Raw genomic sequence first — 13354 nt, forward strand, 5'->3', positions numbered from 1 at the left:
GTAATAACATGAACAAAAATGAAACTACAGCCAACAATAACAACATCAAGCAATAAACATATTCTGCATGTCCAGGTAATATTCCAATAGCTGCCCTATCCTGAAGAGTCAAACTATAAGTTTAACTATTATAGATGACTATTAATTTGTATTTCTTAACTATACATTACATTTTTAATGAGCGACATAAATATAATACCTTAAACAACCATAGAAATATTCATAGTGCAACAAAATTGACCTTAAATTTGTATCAAAAGACCAAACTCCATACCAATATAAAGTATTTTCAGATTAACAGTTGGGTTTTGTGTTAAAGTAGATTTAATAACCTAATTTTTTATATTTTCTATATCATATCCCCTTTTTTTCTTCAGAAAGAGAGTGACTATGACCATTAACCATTTATAACCAACCCCTTTAAATGAAAACAAACATTTATAAACAATATTTTGGGAATTTGGGCATATTTTTCTATACTACTTCTTGCTGATTAGGTGTGCTGAGAAAATTTAAAATTATGGTTAAATCTTTGCTATCATAGTCTATGAGGCTACATTATCTTTGCCAGTTGCCTTGAAGCTGTTCTGGATATTGGATCACCTGGGCCATCACTCCCATCAGAGGCCTCTCAGGGGGTCTCATTTGATCAAACCATATTAACCTGGAAGGGATCCACAGCTTTTCATCTCCTGTGAAAACAAAAGCAGAACCTCTTTTCCAAAGCAACATATCTTTAGACCCAAATTTTGGAAGTCAAGATACCTTTATGTTGGTTTAGCTTAGCAGTCCCCACAATCAAATATCTCTCTGTAGGTAGCTCATTAACAGTCAAAACATTCAAAGAAAACACAATAGTATACATAATAAAGGCTGGGTGTTTCCAATCTTTACATGGCTTTTTTATATTACTTTTACTGTCTTTTTAATCACTTTGTTTTATCTTTTGAAGCTATTTATTTATTTCTATAACTGTTTGTACCCATTTCTTTCTTAAGCCTACATAATTTTTTAAACACACTGTGACCTCTTTAAAGGTTTCTTTTTGTCTGAATCTGTCTTTATTGTGGATCTGTAGTCATTTTTTTATCATGTTTTAAACTGGTAAGCAGGCATGGCTAGGACCAAAGCAGAGGCTTTGGCTATTAATGCCACCCCGTTTGGCTTTCCAACATAGAGGAGGTTCATTCACCTCTGGGAGCCATGCTCACTGCCCCACCTCTGGGAAGCAGCAGGTCCACACTACCACCAAGCAGCATGTACAGATACATAAGCCCTTTTTGGCTGTATGAGTAAAAGCTAAAACCACCATGCTGCATGTCTTGGAGATGCTTCTGTACTGTGGCAAGAATCTGCCATGTTATGCTTAAACCCCCTCTTTTATTTGAAGCCTTTTCAGGTCTTATGTGGAAACTTGAGAGTCCCATCTTAGTATGCCAAATGTAGCTGAAGACTTCACTGTCGCTCCCAGTCCTGCTGGACAAGTTTCTCTCCCACCCACCATAGTCCACAGACTTTCTAAATAATCTCTCAGAGGCTTAATATTAATTACAAACTGTCTGGCCTATTAGCTGAGGCTTATTATTAACTAGCTCTTACAACTTAAATTAACCCATTTCTTTTATTCTATATTTTTTTAATTTAAAGAAAAATGTATTGAAGATCTGAAAAACAACTCCTACAAGATTGAGTTTTCCATAAAACTGTAGCTACACGATGCATTGTGTCTATCATGTTAAAATGTGCATTAGACACAAATACAAAAACCATGAAACAAGCCACCATTCTTTAACAATTAAGCAAAGATAAAATGCTTAAGGAACAACATGGATAACTTGTAAAGGATGGCTCTTTAAGCACCATTATTTAAAAAAAAGGGGGGGGCACAGATGGATGAGTGTTCAGTTATATACACCGAAGTGAACCATTGGCACTAGGAATCAGAGCATTTTGTTATAGAGCATTAACACATATTATAAAAGTGCATAGTGTCAAAGGAACAGAACCACCAGCATTCAAAAGCAGCTTTGTCAACTAGGCAATAAAACACTCTACAGCATGTCTCTCTATTGTCCATCACTGGTAGAAACTTTGAAATGAAAAGAAAGAAGAAAAGGAGCACTGACTCCTTTTATTTTCTGTTTAAAATCAAACAGAAAACAAACATCAATTGTTATACACTAATGGTCTTCAAAGTACAGCATTTGTACAAGAGGACTAAGAACCAAATTGTTTACAGATATCCAAGCACATGTGAGAGAAAGAGAGCGCACTCCCCTCACACGGCTTTCCGATGGTACTCAGGAGGAGCCACTTCATAATCACTGGCACTGAACAAAGTTGCAGAATTCTTTGCCAGGTACTTGAGGAAATCATGTAAATAGTTCAGTAATAAAGCAAGGCTTTTCTCATCTAGAGGTGTATAAGCCAGCATGGCTCCAATTCGCAAAAATAATCTCAGTAAATGTGGCGCTCCATACACCTGGGACATGGGTGCATCAGAGTGATCTGCAAGAATCTCAGCATACTATGGTCTCTCAAATTTGTAGAGTAGCTGAGTGCCCAGCATTACATTGAAGTACTCCTTTATCCCTGCCACAACCTCATTAACAGCATATCCTTATTGTCTGTATTTCCTGGAGACTTCTTACAGTTTGCATAATCCTCCAAAATGGAATCCACATTCTTCTTGGCAGGAACATAAAAAAAGAAAAAGAAAAGAAAAGAAAAGAAAAGAAAAGAAAAGAAAAGAAAAGAAAAGCTGTTTTTGTCTGGTGATCAAGTCCCAGTCATCCACAAGCCATGGTTTCAGCTCTTCCGGGATCTTTACTTTAACTTCAACTCTGTTCATGAATGTTTCTCCATTTTCAACAGTTGGATCTACCCGGGTTCTTTTCTTCCTAGGAGGCTGAGGTGAATCACTGGTACTACCACCATCTCTATTTCCGGGTGTTTTCTGCTTGGTCTTTTTGTTTTCACTTCAACATTTTTCTGTTGCAGACCAAATATCTTCTTTCCTGGAGCAGTCCCTCTCATCTTGCCCTCTGCATACTGTTCCTGATTGGCCTTTTGAAGCTCTCGCTGTTTCTGCATATTGGTGCCCACATATTTGAGTACTCTGCTTTCTGGAACCCACTCATCCCAATTTTTATTCCAACCACTCTAATGGATAAAGTATTTCACTTGTTTGCCCTTTATGGCAACCTTTACACACTTTGCTTCATAGAGAAGAGGCCTGTAAAAGCACAGCACTCTCTCACCCTCCTGGAATTTGGGCTTCGGGTCCTGCTTGGGCGCCATTTTTAAGTGATTCGCCGCCTCCTCCTTCTCCCACCACCCCTGCCTCTTATTCTATATTTTACCACAAGCTCATGGCTTGTTATCTCACATCTTGCTTCTCTGGCAGCTACTAGTGACTATCTGACCCTGCCTTCTTTCTCCCTGTATTCAGTTTGGCTTTCCTACCTAGCAATATTCTGCCCTGCCATATGCCAAAGGAGTTTCTTTATTAACCAATGGTAGTAAAACATATTCACAGCATACAGATATCCCACATAAAAAGACAATTATATTAACTCATTTCAAAATATATTTACTGAACACCTGCTAAATGCCACATTTTCCAGGAAGAATAATTTAGCCTAAGAGACACTATTCCTATCCTCCTGATTGCTTCTTTTCCATTTGTGAGAAAAGTAGTATGCAGATAAATGATACATAGCACAGAACCATATACTCACACAAATGTGGTTTTGACTGGAGAAAAATATTTGAAATGGATGCTGAGGATGCCCACTTTATAAGGTGTTCACACAAAGCCTCTTGGAAAACTAACACTTAGAGATAGCTTTAAGTAAAATTAGAGATCAAATCCAAAGCTGCCTGGAGGAAAAGTGTGGCTGCAAGTAGAAGTCCTTAAGAAAAGATGAGCATGCTAGTAAGTGCAAGTCCTTGAGTCAGAATATGTGTTGTGTTCATGAAGCAGAAAGAAAACCAGAGAAGTTGAAAGGCAGTCAAATGTGAAAGTATAAAGAAGACACAGACATGGGGTCAAACACCAGTGGGGTTCAAAGTAGAAGTTATTGAGGTAGGAGATTTCATTAGGTGAGCCTCATAAAACTCTCTACTGACCTCTTCTAAGTCCTTATTCATCAAGGCCCTCTAGAGAAATAGAACTAATAGGACACACACACACACACACACACACACACACACACACACACACACACACACTACATGTATGTAATTCATGTAATTCAATATATACAAAAACTTGGCATTACTCTTGTCTTACATCACGCACAAGAATCAAATCAAGTGGGCTACACATTTAAAAATAAGATCTAATAGTATAAAACCCCTAGAGGAAAACATACATGAAAAAGCTCCTTAACATTTAAGTTGAAAATAGTTTCTTTAGATTTGACAATAAAAGAAAAAACAAGCAAAACACTTTAATAACCATGTATTATCAAATAATTGGGGTATATTCTAAAAATTGCAATTATATGATGAGATCACTGTGGAAATAACCTAATAGATACTTACACATAGATGAAATAGCTTTCTGGACACCTGACTACTTAGTGCTGAAATACTTGAAGGCCTTGGGATGTTCATTATGCCAGAAAACAAACAAGTAGGATTGAATTTATGATCTTCCACAGTACTCTTAAGCAATATTGTTATCCTGTCTTTAAAAGACATTCATCCTGGCCTCGAATTGCCCTCCTTGTGGATAGAAGTCTGTTTAGACATCATTGTTCAGAACAAGGACTTTATATTCATAATGAACATTTTTCTCTGGCAGGTATTTTTTACATAATCACTTGTGTAAAGTTTCAAAACATTCTTCATCTGCCTTCACACTCACAGACATACCACTCACTTCATATTATATATGGAATAATGGTTACTGAGCCATTTAAAACATCCAAAGCTAGAACTCCAGATCATAGTCAAGACTAGGCTTCTTTTCATTATCCTCAAACATTTTGCTCTAGCCTTGCTTGTTATGGTTCTAAGAGAGATTTACTTCTCTATCTGGTCTTCAGTGCAGAACATCATGAATTTTTCCAAATATGATATACTCCCATCTTCAGTTTTATCAGTCCTGTGTCTTCCATGAAGCCAGTCTTCTAGCAGAATCCATCATTTTGTTCTTATTCTTTAAGAATGTAAGCCTAGTGGGAATGGTTTTGCCTGTATTACTTTTCTATTGTTGTGATGAAACACCATGCCTAAGGCAACTTATAGAAGATTTTATTTTGTCTTCTGGCTCCAGAGGGTCAGAATCCATCATGGAAGGACAGCATCACATCAGGTAGCAGGTATGGTGGCAGAAATAAAAATCTGAGAACTCACATCTTGAACTACAATCACAAAGAAGAGAGAGAAAACTGGAAATGGCCTGAGTCTTAACTCAGAACTAACCTTCAGTGACATACTTACTCCAACAAGGTCACACCTCCTAAACCTCCCCCAAAAGCACAACCAGCTGTGGACTAAGTGCTCAAATATGTGACATTATCACTGAAAGTACCACTAGATAGCAATAACCATCTGCTATGTTTTGAATGTGAAATGCTCTCCACAGACTCATGTGTTTGAACACTTGGTCACCAGCTGGTGGCACTGTTTTGGAAGGCTGGAGAGGTTCTTTGCGGAGGTATGGCAAGCACAGGCCACTAGAGGGGGCATTTGAGGGCTGTATCTCTAGTCTTCCCCACTGCTTTCTATCTGCCACAGAGATATGAGTGACTGCAACAAGTTCCTATCACTACAGACTATGTTGCACATAGGCTATACTTCCCAGATGTGAAAAACTGTGCCTCATGAACTATGAGATGAAAGAAAAACCTTTTCTTCCCTTAAGTTGCTTCTGTCGGGTATTTTATCTTAGCAACAAGAAAAGTAACTAATACACCATGACTGATTTTCCACCTTCATTGCTCTTAGTCACTTCAAGTTGTGTTTGCAGGTCACTTGACAAGGCCTCCTACTGGTAATATTAACAATGGATTTTGTATTTAGCAGCTATGAGAGGCAAAAACTCCAGTAGATTCAATCAAATTCAAGAGAAAATAATGCAATCTAGAGAGGCAATAAACCCAAGATCCATGTGGCTGCTGACAGTATTATGCAGTTCTACGAATAATATTTTTATTATAAGGGGAAAAATACATTCTCAAATAATGACAGGAAGTTATAGTGTAGCAAAGATATAAATAAGAAACATGGTCATTCATCATGGTCAAGTATTAAGTATAGTACACAATTATATACTTTTTATGACTGCCAGTACAGGAATCTTGCTTACACCAGCATCACCAGAAGCACATGAATAATGCATTATGCTGTGATGTTACAACAACTACATCACTAGGAGACAGAAAATTTGGGGGTCCATTATAATCTCATGGGACCACTATGGTATACACAGTCTGTTAATGGCAGAAAAGCCAGTATATGGTACACAACTAATCCAATTAAAAATGAGCAAAACAACTATATACATATTTTGAGGAGACAGCATACAAATAACCAACAGATAGGAAAAACATTCAGTTTCTCTAAGCGTCAGGAAAATGCAATCAAAACCACAATGAAATATTTCATATATGTTAGAATGGTATCATCAAAAGGACAAGAAGATAAATGCTAGTAATGGTTTGGGGGAAAATAAGCCCTGGCACTGTTGATGGTAATGTAAATATTTAGTCATCATGGGTAATTATATGAAGATTCCAACCCCTAAATTAAAAATGAAGCCACCAGGATTGGATACATGTCCAAATGTACTGGAAGTCAGATTCTCATATACATCCTGCACTGCTATATCTATGGTGGCATTACTCAGAGTGGTCAATATTTGAAAACTAACTTTTGGTCCAAAGAAAAACATATTTTAGAATGGACTATACTATTCTATCTTTAAGGAAGGGATTTTTTGCCATTTGCAACAACATGGAAGAACCTGGATGATACTAGGCTAAATGAAATAGGCCAGACAACAGATCAATATTGCTGATGTATGAAATCTTGAAAAAAATAATAATTAAACTCTCACAGTTAACAAAGGGCAAAGCAGTAATTACTACTGGGTAAGGTGAAGTAAAATGGGAGATATTGGTTAAACAGCACAGTTTTTGAGCCCTAATATCCAACTTGATGACTATAGTTAGTGATATTATATTGTATACTTGAAATTTTCTGAGAGGGTGAATTGGAAGTGTTCATGCCACAAAACATGGATAAATAAGCAAGATGATGCATGTGTTAGTTCAACTGATAAGATTATTTCAGAATGTTTGTATATATGTAGGTATATATGCATACACACATATACATATTCAAAACACTACATAATACGTCCTAAAGGTATGTACTTTGTCAATTATAATCCCAATAAATCCAGAAATATTGGATAGGTTCTGGAAAATCAGTTTTCTTCAATGGGATGACAATGGATATATGAACTACCCTCCAGGACAGGTTCTACACCAAGAGTAGAGAAAGAACAAGAAGCTGTGTAACAGGGAGAATTCTAGGAGGAATTAGAGAACAAGGAAGAATAAAATAAAATATACTATATGAAATTATCCATGAGTCAGTTACAGGTTAGGTATATCTCCGTTTTACATATGAGGGAATAGTCTTAGGGTGATTAGGAAATTACTTCATAGTTACCATGTAACCTAGAAAATGCACTTCAAAAAAATCTAAAGGGAGGGAGTCTGATATTAGAATCCAATAAAACTTTGCACACTCCTGAATACTACTACCTAAGTAAAAACAGAAATTGTTTTTGTTAAACAATAGCATCCAAATTAACAATAAAAGCACATCACCTTATAGAATTCTGCCCATGTCCTGACTAGAATTAATTGACTAACTTGGACATATTTCCCTGAAAAAGAAGCTAAAATGATTAACGATCTAGAAAATGAGTCATGTGAGAAATAATCGAGAGAACTAATACTTTATTGAGGAAAAGACCAGTGAGGAACTTGATAGTTTATATCTGAAGAGCTGTCATGGGAACAAAAGGTTTCTCCCATTACCTGTTCTCCAAATGACACAGCTTAAAGCAAAGGAGACACATTAGTTCCATAAGAGGGAAACCCCAGAGATCCCTTCTCCCTACAGTGAGATGCCTATCACAAAATGCATGATATCTGCTAGAGAGGGAAATTTGGGTGTCACATGGCAGTCTCTGTCCTGGACAAAAAGTAGGCGAACAAAGTTGTCTCCACAGTCTAACACCAAACACAACTGTCAGCAATTTGCAAGTAAAGAAAACAAGATGCTTACAATAGAAATATGCAGTCCAACACAGTGTTTGAGAGCAGAGACCATGACATCTGAAAGACTTCCTCCCCACCCATGTAGGTGTTTCTTCACCTGCAAATTGAGGGTAATATTAGGGCTGAATTGACACGGGGCATTAGGCTTGTAAAAGGCTTGGCTCAGTATCTAATAAGCATTTAGTACATAGCAAATATTGTTATTAACTAGATTGTTACCTTCATTAGTACTCTGCTATGATCTAGCCAGTCCTCCCCATGACCTAGCCCACTAGCCCATCCTCCGCCATGACATAGTCCGTCCTCTACTATGACCTACTCAATCTTCCTCATAACTGTCTTATTTTTTTCTGGAAATCAGTAGGTCTTCCAGGCTCTAAGGAATGCAGCCTTCATTGCCTAGTTGAATCTAGTCTTCCCTATGAAACTTAGAGACTATCATCTCAGGGCTGGAGAGATGGCTCCGTGGATGAGAGTGCTTACTGATCTTGCAGAAGACACATGTTCAGTTCCCAATATCCATATCAGGTGACTCACAACCAGGGGGTCCAACACACTCCTGCATGAACATTGCTCACATAAACTCATGCAAACCTACATACACATAAATGAAAAAAAATAAATGTATGTTTTAAAAGACTCACATGTCACCACACAGGAGGCTCCTGAAAAAAAGGGGTATTTTTCTTAAAAACAAAATCTTCATACAATATATTTTGATCATGTTTACCCTTCCCCAACTCCTTTCAAATCCTATCACCTACTTTCTCTCATTCTCAAAAACAAAGAGACAGAAAGAGAGAGAAAGAAGAAAAGAGAGAGAGAGAGAGAGAGAGAGAGAGAGAGAGAGAGAGAGAAAGTAAAAAATCCAATAAGGCAAAAAGAAAAGACAGAAAAAAAGCCCACACCCAGCCCCAAAAGGAGTTTGTTTTGTTACCTAACTATTCCTGGGCCTGGGGCCTACCCAAAAATGTAGTTGATTTACCCAATGACACTCCACTGGAGAAAACTGTTTTTCCCTCCCCCAGCAATTTCTTGTTTAGGGATGGGACTTTGTATCTACTCCCCCTCCTTGTTGCTGGCATTTTGTCTGGCTTAAACCTGTGCAGGTCTTGAGCATGACAAAATTCTTATAATTCTTCATTACTAGACTATTTCAATCTTTGCTCAGAATCCTAGCTTCACCATCAATATTACCTTTCTTTGACATTGAAAGTGACTCATATTCAAAGTATTCTTCTAAGATATTCTCTACAGTAAAATATCTCCTGATGCCAAGGCCTAACTGAGTAAGAAACTGTCTCCATAATACTATGAAAATAGGCTAACTTAACCAATATAAACAGCTAATAGATGGACATGGTGTGACCAGTAGTAGTCACACAATGTAGTAACATACAATTAAGAGTAATAACAGTGCCTTAATGACTTGAAAATTTTTTATTAGAGCATCTCATATGAAACAAAATACTTTTCTTGATTTGTATAATAAAAAACTAGACAAAGATAATCTGAATGACCTTTACAAAGACACCCAACTTATGAAGGTTCTGTCAAGCCTAAGCCAAGACCCTACATTTTATCATTTGAATCCTCAACTTTCCTTTACAGAACAGTGTAGTCAGTGAAGAAACGAATTATTAAATAAAGAAAATAAATGAAGTGACTTTGGATGTATTTATTAATACCACATATCTCTTTCTAGAACTCTGGGCAAGGTGAAAATGGCAATAATTTTGAGTAGCAAAAATAACTCAAAGGAAAATCTTCTATCTACAGATTACTGAGCCAAACTGCATAGGAACAAGTTATTTGAAAGGAAAAGACTGATTTAATGATAAAAAAGATTGATTTAATGATAAAATCATCACAAAATTGACACAGTCACAGAAAATGCCAGGTGTGAATGGTTCCTAATTAAAGTGAGACCCAAGTAATTAATGATTTCCAGAACACTGAAGTCAGGCGTCCTTGGCAGGTATGAAATCACCCCCACAATTTACACATTTCAAGATTTCTGAAGAATGAGTGAAACCGTGACATTACTCGCTGTGCTCAAACTTATCAATTAAACATGATGTTCTACTGAAAAGGAAGACAGGAAATGTGGAAATCGCCCCTCTGTGTAATCGTTTGTAAATTTCCCAGGAGTCTTAGCAATCTGATTTCCTATTAAGGAGGCTGTCAGAGAGCTAGAATAATGAAGGGGAATAGAGGAAAGGAGGCTCGAAGGAGACTAGGAAGAGCTCTAGAAAGGCAAACAAATCTCTAAAATTTATATTATGTGTAAAGATTTCCTCTGCATTGGAGAAGACTTCTAAGGCGTTCGTGTATAACATTATTGAGACCAGAGGGCTTTTTTTTGTCTGCTGAACACAATAATACACAGGCATCTGGCTAGTCAAAATCTCGAATAGCAGTGTCCAACAGGTTGTAGCTACTCAGTATATGAGGAATAAATCTATAAAAATCAATTTAGTGCTGAAAATTCACTAGTAATAACTGAGTTTCAAAAATTGTATTTTGAGTACCTACAGTGTAATAGACACCATGCTAGGAACTAGCCATTTGGAACAATTTTTAAGTGCTTTGATATTTTAATGTTTTTTATAAAACGTGGAAATGTTCGTTTATCTTCTCATGTGGTTGTCAGAATGTAACAATAGTAGTTAAAGACGAATTCAGAGTCCCTCTTCCCTTGCAATAAAGGGAAATTATAGTTTGTACATTGCAAGTTGACAGCATCATTTCTCACTGGGTTTGCAGGATGGTTGGTTCATAGGATTAAAATGAATCTAGCTCCTTCTGGTCTTAAAGCAGCAGTTGAGTTCCCCATTATTAATACAAGACTTGTTGCCAACAAGCAGATGTAATTGTATTAGCAATTTCCACTAAGGACCAGCATTTTATAAGTGAATTAAGACAAGTAAAGTTCTTTCTTTTCTTTTCTTTTCTTTTGAATAAATAAGCATATTCATTGAAGTCCAACTAAGCTGTTGTCTCCAGCTTCTCCTGAAAGAGTCTTAGAAGAAATTCTGTTACTATCTTACAGGAAAAAAAATTGCTGCTACCTAAATATGTGAATGGTGGGGTCAGCATACAGGAGGATATCAGAATGGTGCAGAAGATACTGCCACTACCCCATCCATATACCCCAGGCCTCAACACCGAGTAGCCAGCCAGACTTACACTCACTTTGGGGCTTCTTCTGCAACTAAAGAGAATTCTTCCAGTACATGACTCAGACTGGAAGTGACAGAGAGTTCACAGATACTTGCTCCCACAAAGCAATAGCTCTTAACTAATGACTGTCAAAGATAGGCATATAAATATCCTAGCTCCTTTGTCAGCGGGGAGACAGACCTTAATGAGGGCTGTGCTTCTGCACTGATTCAAGGAGTTTCATGAGGCTTAAGTTACTGGCTTTATAATGTCTCTTTATTAGGTACTGCTCCTTCCTGTCTTTTGTTTTTCTCCACTGTCCTTCTGATACTTTGTGTGATTTTTATCCAAATAAACTACTTAAATGTGAATCCATGTTTTAGGACCTTTCTGAAGGAATAATAAACTAAGAATTATTAGCTTTATAGAATATTCATTTCATCTCCTCACCTTTACAAAAGCTACTCATCATGTTCTTTTTTTTTTTCATGGGAGGGGGTTGAAATAAGAAAGGGAAAGGGATAGTTTTATAATTCCATTTCAATTAAAAACATTAAAAATTATCATCTTGCTACCTTATATGTCATCCTAGAGCCCTCATCCAGTAGCTGATGGAAGTAGAAGCAGGAATAAACTTTCTTATGTAGACATCTTTGTCTGAAACTCATCTGGAATGAAAATTATAAATTTCCAGAGAAACTGGCCATATGTAAGAGATTTGACATTCTTTTTTGGCTTTTTTACATTAGCAAATAACCATAATTGTTATACTCATATTCCTTCCCACCAGCCAGAATTGTTAGCACATTCTCTCTGAACTTGGGTGCCACTATTACAACCTTTAAAAGAAATATTATAAAGCATGTCTTCCATGGCCACTTTTCAGTGTTTTAACTGGAATCATTAGTAACAATATTTTATGAATTCCATGGTCAGGACTTCATCTCAATTATACACTATGATGGAATTCTGTTTTTCACATTGAACCGATTTCACACCTCTGTAAAACTTGTAGTATACAATGTTCCTTTTGAGACTATCCAAATTCTATTACTGACATGTTACTCACATAACTACAACATGAAATGTGGTTTAAAATATGCCTTCAAAATAATTTCAGTGAACATCTTTTAAAATGTACATTAATAATATAATTTTTAGTTTAGCATTGCTAATCTTTATAGTCAGGAATGGTTGTTCAAACACTTTGATAGCAATGTGTTTTCTTTTTTCAAGGCAGAGTCCCTGGATCCAAATACTAACAGACCATTTAGACATATGTGGTCTTGAGGCATTTACTAGACAATTTCTACATTACTTTTCTTATCTGTGAAAAGAGAATAGTGAAAATATCCACACCATGTGTTCATAGTAAAAATGGGATGACTTATTTAGAGAATTTAGTGCCTGGTACAGGGAAAGAATTTAATAAATGATAGTCAACTATAAACATTACCAGCGTACTGCTATCATCTATTAAGAGACAATCCAACAGGGTGGTCTCACATTGTAAGTCATCCTGGATTTGGATCTTAGCTCTCCTGTGTACAAATTGTGTGTATTTGGACAAATTAGTTAAGCTTTATTTGTGTGTTTTTGCTTTTCTCATGTAAAAGGTTAAGATAAAAATGCATCCATCTGTGGGATTTCTAATGAATTAATTATAAGTGCATATATGGAACAAAGTTAATGACAGCAATCAACACTGTGAGCTATTATCTATTGCAGCTCTAACTTTGATTTTCCTTGAGTTAGTAGATTCTCCAAGAGCTATGTGTACTCCATTTATAGGACTATTCTTCCTTGGTATTCTAAATATAGCCTTAACTAAGACTCATTAGTACTTTAAATAGGATATTTAACCCATAATTATAAGTGAGAATCAG

The 13354-nt window shown here is 36.5% G+C and overlaps 1 pseudogene; it reads right to left on the bottom strand.

Annotated features, from left to right (window-relative positions):
• Positions 1-2272: 2272 nt before the first annotated feature.
• Positions 2273-3300, bottom strand: LOC100767119 (annotated as a pseudogene).
• Between the last annotated feature and the right edge of the window lie 10054 nt (positions 3301-13354).

The sequence above is a fragment of the Cricetulus griseus genome, chromosome 3, assembly GCF_003668045.3.
Source record: "Cricetulus griseus strain 17A/GY chromosome 3, alternate assembly CriGri-PICRH-1.0, whole genome shotgun sequence".
Taxonomy (NCBI): domain Eukaryota; kingdom Metazoa; phylum Chordata; class Mammalia; order Rodentia; family Cricetidae; genus Cricetulus; species Cricetulus griseus.